This window comes from Cervus canadensis, chromosome 17, assembly GCF_019320065.1.
Source record: "Cervus canadensis isolate Bull #8, Minnesota chromosome 17, ASM1932006v1, whole genome shotgun sequence".
NCBI classification, from domain to species: Eukaryota; Metazoa; Chordata; class Mammalia; order Artiodactyla; family Cervidae; genus Cervus; species Cervus canadensis.
The window spans coordinates 9,058,443-9,067,362 of NC_057402.1; positions in this window are offsets into that span (position 1 = coordinate 9,058,443).

Here is an 8,920-nt window from a genome sequence, read left to right on the forward strand (position 1 = left end):
CATTAGCAGGCAGGTTCCTTACCACCTCAGGCACCACCTGAGGCTGCTGGCATAGTCACTGGTGACTAAGTCACTACGTGGTGTCCGACTCTTGCGACCCCATGGACTGTGGCCGGCCAGGTTCCTCTGAGCCAGAGTCTTTTCCTCTCTAAAAGTGGGGTGCTGATTGAGATCATGGAGGGAGTGCCTTGCACCGAACCTGCAGACAGTAGGTGTGCTGTCCACGGAAGGAGGGAAGGAAAGTTAGTTCAAGTCCATGGGGAGAGGGGAGAGTGTTGGTTTGATACAGAGATGGTGCGTTTGCTTATGTTTATTCTAGTTAAACACATGTTCTGCTAGAACAAGTACTCCAGGGGATGACAGAGGAGGAGAGAGAGGAAGAATGGTTTCTTACTTATCCACGAAATGCACCAGCACCTAGCAATTGCCTGGCTTAAACAAAGTGCTTTGGGAATGTTTCCCAGATGAACAAACTAATGCGCTAATAAGCACTTACGGTTGAATAAATGAATGGATGAAATTTAGGAGGAGGAGGTAGGAAGTAAAATGTCTCCCCATACCCCCTCACCTGCTTCCCTTTGCCCATGCACATACATCAGGGCCGATATATAAAATGAGTGATGGCCAGACACCAGACCCTAGAAGCTCAGCTGCCAGGGGCTCCTACGGCACGGAGGAAAACCCGGAGCTGGATTCCTGGGCCATGGCCACTCCACAGAGAGCTAGAGGCCCACTAGGAACACTCTCCTAGCGTCACTTCTGGGTTTATTTTTTGTTTTGTTTCGTTGGGGTTTTTTTTTTTGCCCTTCCTTGCAGCTTGCAGAATTTTTGTTCCCGATCAGAGATTGAACCAGGGATCGCAGCAGTGAAAGTGCCAAGTCCTAACCCCTGGACACCCAGGGAATTCCCCCAGCATCACTTCTTAATACAAAAGCAGAGAGACCTTCCTACATTCGGTCACTCACTCTCAAACAATTCCTAAGTTCCTACCAAGAGCCAGGTCTATGCAAGGCTTTTTGAAGGGGTGAACCACAGCCTCACTGGGCCATAGTTCCACGGGAGGAAAATGTACCACGTCTGTAAATGGAGTCAAGACCATCACCCAGTGGAACACAGTACAGACTTGCACTATATAATATGGTAGCTACTGACCACGTGTGGGTACTAAACATTTAAAATATGGCCAATATGAACTGAGCTATAAGTATAACATACAGCATTTGGGGGACTTAGTATTAAAAAAAGCAATGATTTTTATATTGATTACATGTTGAAATGACAATATTGTGGCTGTTTTATGCTATACTGGGGCTTCTCAGGTGGCGCTAGTGGTGAAGAACTCGCCTGGCAATGCAGGAGACATAAGAGACACGGGTTCTATCCCTGGGTTGGGAAGATTCCGTGGAGGAGGGCATGGCAACCCACTCCGGTATTCTTGCCTGGAGAATCCCCAGAGGAGCCTGGTGGGCCACACAGTCCATAGGGTCACAAAGAGTCAGAAACGACTGAAGTGACTTTGCACACAAATACATTGGGTTATATTATTAAAATCAATTTCACCTGTTTCTTGTGGATTTTGTGTGTGTGTGTGTGCCTGCTACTAGAAATATTTCAGTTGCTTGCATTGTGGCCTTTTAAACTTTAAGTTGTTTGTGGATTGCATTCTATTTCTCTTAAATGGCTCTGGCAGACAGCTCACAGCAAAAAGCTCACCTTTGATGCTCGGGTGGAGTGTAGGAGGCTGGAGGGATCTGGGTCAGCTTTGTGGCCTTCAGGGATGGGCTGGTTTGAGGAAGGCAGGCAGAAAAGGGGGCTTCCCTAGTGGCTCAGTAAAGAATCTGTCTGCAATGCGGGAGACCTGGGTTCCATCCCTGGGTTGGGAAGATCCCCTGGAGGAGGGCATAGCAACTCTCTCCAGTATTCTTGCCTGGAGAATCCCATGGACAGAGGAGCCTGGAGGGCTACAGTCCATCGGGTCACAAAGAGTAGGGCACAACTGAACGACTAACACACACATAGGCAGGAAAGGAGACAAAATGCACCAGCCAGGGGGCAGTTTTAAATCATTCTCCTGTTTCCCAAGCAGAAAAGCAGAGAGGTGTTTCATGATCTGGGGAAGATAACATCCTGCTCCATGCTGGTCAGACCAGGGACCTTGACAGGGAGCTGGGGTGTGGATGGCTCAGCCTCAGAAGTCCCATGTTCCCCCCTGCCCCCAGAAATCCACGCCCACCTGCCTGCATCTCCCATACACTAAGGAAATTATGTCCCTCTCCCCAAACACCCAGCTGAGTTCTTCCACCACCACCCACACTTGCTTCTTTTCATAGGAAACTTCCAAGGCTCCAGGCCTGGTCCCCAGAAGGTAATTGCTATTTTTGGTTCTTTTGTTGGCTGCTCCTCCAGAGTCTGATGAACTCATTTTAATTAAAGCACTGATGACATCAGGGGGAAACAGTTGGGGGTGTTTCCTGTGCAGGTCTGCTGGGGAGGGCGGCAGGGCTATGACGCCGGGAGGGCCTTCCTCCTCCAGCTCTGCCTGCCCAGGTCAGCCATGTCCACTGGTCTGCCTGTAACAACTGCAGTAATGATGACACTGGTGAGTCATCCCGTGGTCGCCAGGCAGCTCTGGTTGTCCTGCACGCTGATTTCCCAAATCCTTTTGTGCCCACCTCTTGGCCACTTTCAATAGCAGCCCTGCCAGGGCCATGCGTCTGCATGTTCAGAGACCTGCAACTTCCCTCAAGTCAGGAGCTAATGAGCGGAAGGGCAGGACTTGAACTCAGCATCTGGCCTGTTGATCTGTCCCCTGTCACTGCCTCATATCCCAAGTCCCAGGAGTACAAGGGTCCCTAGGGGACGTCCTACGGACAAATGTTCATATAGTCAAAGTTATGTGATCCTGGGTATCACAGAAAAATCAGTATCACATCCAAAATCACAGATGTGAGAGTTGGACCATAAAGAAGGCTGAGCACCGAAGAACCGATGCTTTCACTGTGGTGCTGGAGAAGACTCTGGAGAGTCCCTGGCAGCAAGGAGATCAAAGCAGTCAATCCTAAAGGAAATCAACCCTGAATATTCATTGGAAGGACTGATGTGAAGCTGAAGCTCCAATACTTTGGCCACCTGATGGGAAGAGAAGACTCACTGGAAAAGACCTTGATGCTGTGAAAGATTGAGGGCAAGAGGAGAAGGGGGCAACAGAGGATGAGATAATAGGATGGCATCACAGACTTAACGGACATGAGTTTGAGCAAACTCTGGGAGTTGGTGATGGACAGGGAAGCCTGGTGTGCTGCAGTCCATGAGGTCACAAAGAGTCGGGCTCAACTTAGCAAATGAGCAACAAGGGGACTCAGAACCCGGCCACCTTCTTCTAGCTCACTTGATCTCTGAGGACCTTGATTTCTACACTGTATAAAATTTTTTTTTTTCAATTTGATTGTGGACCCTTTTTAAAGTCTTTATTGAATTTGTCACAATACTGCTTCTGTTTTATGTTTTGGTTTTTTGGCCTAGAGGCATGTGGCATCTTAGCTCCCAACCAGGGATAGAACCCAGGTGCCCTGTACTGGAAGGTGAAATCTTACTATCACCAACTTCACAGGACAGTGAAGATTCCATCAATTTCCAAAGATTCCAAAGATTCCATCAATTGCTCTGTTGGAACCCCACCCTTGTGCTCCCACGGCTCCTGGTGGTGCTGGAGACAGAGCGTGGACTCCTCACCCTGGCTCCCCCACCCTCCCACTCCTGCCCCCAGCTTCTTCAGCTTTCTCTTCCAGCTTCCTGCCTTAGCATCTCTGTTCTGTCCACGCTGAACTCTTCTGCCAGATCCAAACAAGCCGCATCCCCTCTCTCTTGCGTCTCTGCCCAGCATCTCTTTCTGCCTGGAACACACTCCTCCCTTCCCGTCCCTGCCCTCCTGCCTGCGTCCTCATGATCCCTCACAGCCGCATGCTCTCATCTGCTCCCCCAGGAACCTGCCCCTGCCAGGGCAGTGCTGACTTTCGGTGATCAGCCTCATGAGCACCCTCACTGATCACCACACTGACGGTGTCTCCCTATACTGCAAAGCCCCTGAGATGTACATATCCGTCTTCCCCACCACTGTGACCCCAGGAGCTGTGTCCTGGACCTGAAGCTAGAGAGAGCAGGGACTCGGGAGCCAGGCCTGGCTTGGAGGCCGTTGTGGGTTGAAAGGTGTCCCTTTCAAAGGTAGGCTCAAGTTTAACCCCCAGTACCTATGATGTGACTTTACTTGAAAGTAGAGTCTTGAAGATGTTTTACATTAAAATAAGGTCATTGGGCCCTAATCCAATGGGATTGGTGTCTTTATAAGGAGAGGAGAAGAGACACAGAGAAACACATAGGAAGAGGATGGTCACGTGGTGATGGGGGCAGAGACTGGAGGGGGGCAACTACAAGCCAGGGAAAGACAGGGATTGCCAACCACACCACAAGCCAGGAAGAGACAAGGAAGTGCTCTCTCCAGAGTCTCAAGGGAGCAGGGCCCTCCTGATGCCGTGATGTCAGACTTTCAGCTTCTAGAGCTAACAGAATAAATTTCTGCTGTTTTAAGCCACCCAGTTTGGGGTTCTTTGTGACAGCACCCTTAGGAAATTAATCCAGATACCCAGCTTTATAACTAACTAAATCATTTGCTCCAGTTTTGTAAAATGGGGATATAATTATAGTACTTACCTTCTAGAATTGTGAGATTTGAATGATTTAAGGGTGAACCCTGGAAAACAACAGATGTTATACAAGAATTAGATGTTAGAGGGGTGGGATGAGGGGGTGGGAGGGAGGCTGAAAAGGGAGGGGATATTTGTATACATACAGCTGGTTCACTAAATTAATGCAGCCTTGTGAAGCAATTACACTCCAGTAAAAAACAGTAAATTCAAATAATAAAAGGTTCATAACAAGGATTAGCTATTATTATTTATAATAACAGGTGTTCAAAATCTATGTAGGAAAAATAAGCAGATGAAAGACACACAGTAGGTGTCTCAGAACTGTCCATTCCTTTTTTCTTTGTTTTTTCTGAAATAGCTGCCTTTAAGTCTGGAAACTTAGAGTGCATGTGTGTTCTCTGTCCCTTGCCATCATCCCTTCTCCTTCCTCTGGTGACAGTGTCCGGGTGTCCTTGGACAACCCCTAGTCTCAGCTCTCTATCCATGTGACTCAGCTGGAGCTGTTCCTGCTTCCCACTATGAAGGAATTTGATTCAGAGGAGGACGTGGAATCCCAAGTTGGCTCAGGGAGCGTTATTCTTGGAATTTTAACTGGAAAGAGAAGCTGTCTTTCGGTGAGGTCGCTAAACTGGTAGAATGTGACTCTGCAGTTGCTAGTAGCCATCTTCCTACCAAAGCCAACCCACAGGGAAGCAGAGCTGAGAGACGAAGAGAGAAAGTCCCCAATATCATCATTTGAGCACCTGGATCCAGTGGTGCCTGAAGGCACATCTACCTCTGGACTTTTCAGTCCCTGGAGAAAATAAACCGGAGTTCTATCCCCTGAAACAGAAATATCTGACTCAATATTGAAATTGACACCAGAAGTGGGATGTTGCAATGGAGCCAAAAACGAGGGATCAACTAAATGCGGAATGATGTGGAATAAGAAGGGAAGCTGGCAGCCCCATGACCAACTGGCTGAGAGCCACGTGCCTGTCTTGGGACTGGGGCCATGTGCTTGCAGGTGCTGGATTTTAGGAGAATAGGATACTAGAGCATGTTGGCTGCTTCTTGTGGATTTCAGTAAGTTCTTACAACAAAGAGATGAACTTTGATGAACTAGCACATTCAAATGATTAGTGAGAATAAAATCTGATTTCCCTAAAAGAAGTTTGTGGCGTCCCAAATGGCTCTAGTGGTAAAGAACCCACCTGCTAATGCAAGAGACATAAGAGATGTGGGCTCAATCCCTGGGTTGGGAAGATCCCCTGGAGGAGGGCAAGGCCACTCACTCCAGTACTCTTGCCTGGAGAATCCCGAGGACAGAGGAGTCTGGGAGGCTTCAGTCTGTAGGGTCACAAAGAGGCAGACACAACTGAAGTGACTTAGCACACAAAAGAGGTTTATTCTGCCTGCAGTCCTTAATCCAAGTTGACTGAGTCCGGTGAGCTCCCCCCTCATCGTTGTTGTTATTGTTCAGTTGCTCAGTTGTGTCTGACTTTTTGTGACCCCATGGACTGCAGCAAGTCAGGCTTCCCTGTCCTTCACTATCTCCTGGAGTTTGCTCAAACTCATGTCCATTGAGTCAGTGATGCCATCCAACCATCTCATTCTCTCTCACCCCCTTCTCCTCCTGCCCTCAATCTTTCCCAGCATCAGGGTCTTTTCCAAGGAGTCGGTTCTTCTTATCAGGTGGCCAAAGTATTGGAGCTTCCACTTCAGCATCAGTCCTTCCAATGAATATTCAGGGTTGATGTCCTTTAGGATGGACTGGTTGGATCTCCTTGCAGTCCAAGGGACTCTCAAGAGATTTCTCCAGCACCACAATTCAAAAGCATGAATTCTTCGGTGCTCAACCTTCTTTATGGTCCAACTCTCACATCCATACATGGCTGCGAGAGGATTAGAAAAGCCAGGTCTGCCTCCAAAGGAAGTTCATTTGGGGGAAAGGAACAGAGCAAGCCATGTAGGAATCCTAGAAAAGCGTGACACCCGCCCTCCTCCCCTGATCCCTCCCAAGTACCATCCTTGTGTCGTCCGCATGCCACTGACAAGGATGAGCCTTGCCCTGGGATAAGAAGATGGCCCTGGGATTCAGCCATTGTACAAAGCTAGTGAGCACACCTATCTGCCTAGGCTCTGTTGGCAAGGTTACCTGGCTAAAATGGGCTATACTGAGAATGGAGGGAGGCTAGTTTCTAATCTGTAGAATTTCCCCAAGTCATGGCCTCCATTTAAGGACCTCCCCACCCCCATCCCGCTTCAAGCAGAGTTCTGGCTCTGGATGCTGGTCCAAAAAGTTGTCCTGAAACAAATAGGATATTTTTTAATTACAATATAATTGATATAGAGTGTTATATCAGTCTCAGGTATACAGTATCATGATTTGATATTTATATACATTGCAAAAGGATCGACACAATACAACTAGTTAACATCGATCACCACATATTGCAATGGAATTGTTTTTCTTGTGTTGAGAACATTTAAGCTCTAGTCTCTTAATAACTTTCAATTATAAAATGCAGTATTATTAACCATAGTCACATGTTGTACATTATATTCTCATGACTTATTTATTTTATAAGTCTGTACTTATTGAGTCCCATCACTCCTGCCAACCAGTTCTTTGTTCTTCAAATCTATGAGTTTGGGGGGGGTTTGTTTTCTTTTTTTTGTTTTTTAGATTTCACATATGAGTGAGATCATATGGTATTTGTCTTTCTCAGTCTGATTTATGTCACTTCACATAGTGACTTCAAGGTCCATTCATGCTATTGCAAAAGACAAATTTTCCTTCTTTTTTTAATCGATGAAAAGTATTCATCTGTATACCACATTTTCCTTATCCATTTATCCATTGGTGGACACCTTAGGTTGCTTCCGTGCCTCAGGTTGTAAATAATGGTGCAATGAACATACGGATGCGTATGTTTTTTCAAGTATATATTCTCATTTTCTTTAGATACATACCCAAAGTGGAATTGCAGGACCATATAATTGTTGCGCTTATAATTTTTTGAAGAGCCTACTTACAGTTTTCCATAGTGGCTGTACCAATTTACATTCCCACCGATAATGCACAAGGGTTCCTTTTTCTCTACACTCTTGCCAATGCTTGTTTTTTCTTGTCTTTTTTTTTTTATAAAAACCATACTGACAAGTGTGAGGTGATATCACATGGTGATTTTGATTTGCATTCCCCTGGTGATTAGTGAGCACTTTTCCATGTACCTGTTGGCCATCTATATACCTTCTTTGGAAAAATGTCTATTCAGATCTTCCAAGCATTTTAAAATCAGACTGTTTTGTTGTTGTTTTGGGTGTGTTTTTTGCTATTGAGTTGACTAGAATCTTAATGAGATTGTAATGTCACTGAATTTCTAGAGAAACTCCAATCTTGGGAAAATAAAAGCCTAAGTTGCTCAACCCTCAAGGGAATCATGAAGCCTTGTACCTACACCAACAGAAATTAGATTGCCAAGGACATGTATTCCCAAGGAGCATCCGTCATGATCCAGCAGGGAAGGTAAGATACGAGGGGGTTCTGCTCAGGTTGGCTTCTCTCATAGCTCAGCTGGTAAAGAATCCACCTGCAATGCAGGAGACTCTGGTTTGATTCCTGGGTTGGGAAGATCTGCTGAAGAAGGGATAGGCTACCCACTCCAGTATTCTTGGGCTTCCCTTGTGGCTCAGCTGGTAAAGAATCCGTCTGCAATGCGGGAGACCCAGGTTTCATCCATGGGTTGGGGAGGTCCCCTGGAAGAGAGAGAGGCTACCCACTCTGTGAAGTGAGTGAGTGAAGTCGCTCACCTGAGTGTGTGTGTATGTGTGTGTGAATGTGTGCATGTGTACACGATAATTCGCTTCAGTCACGCTTGACTCTTTGCAACCCCATGGACTGTAGCCTACCAGCCTCCTCCATCCACGGAATTCTCCAGGCAAGAATACTGGAGTGGGTTGCCATTTCCTTCTCCAGGAGATCTTCCCGACCCAGGGATCAAACCCGGGTCTCCGGCTTTGTAGGCAAACCCTTTACCATCTGAGCCACCAGGGAAGTCACCAGAGAAAAGCCACCCACTCTGGCCTACTCACTATTCTGGCCTGGAGAATTCCATGGAGTCGGACACAACGGAGCGCCTTCACTTTCACGTTTTCCTAGGTAGTAGAAGCAGGTCAGCCCCAAATGACTGGCCAAGGAGCTCATCCATATCCAGCAGTTAGTCCTTGCTATT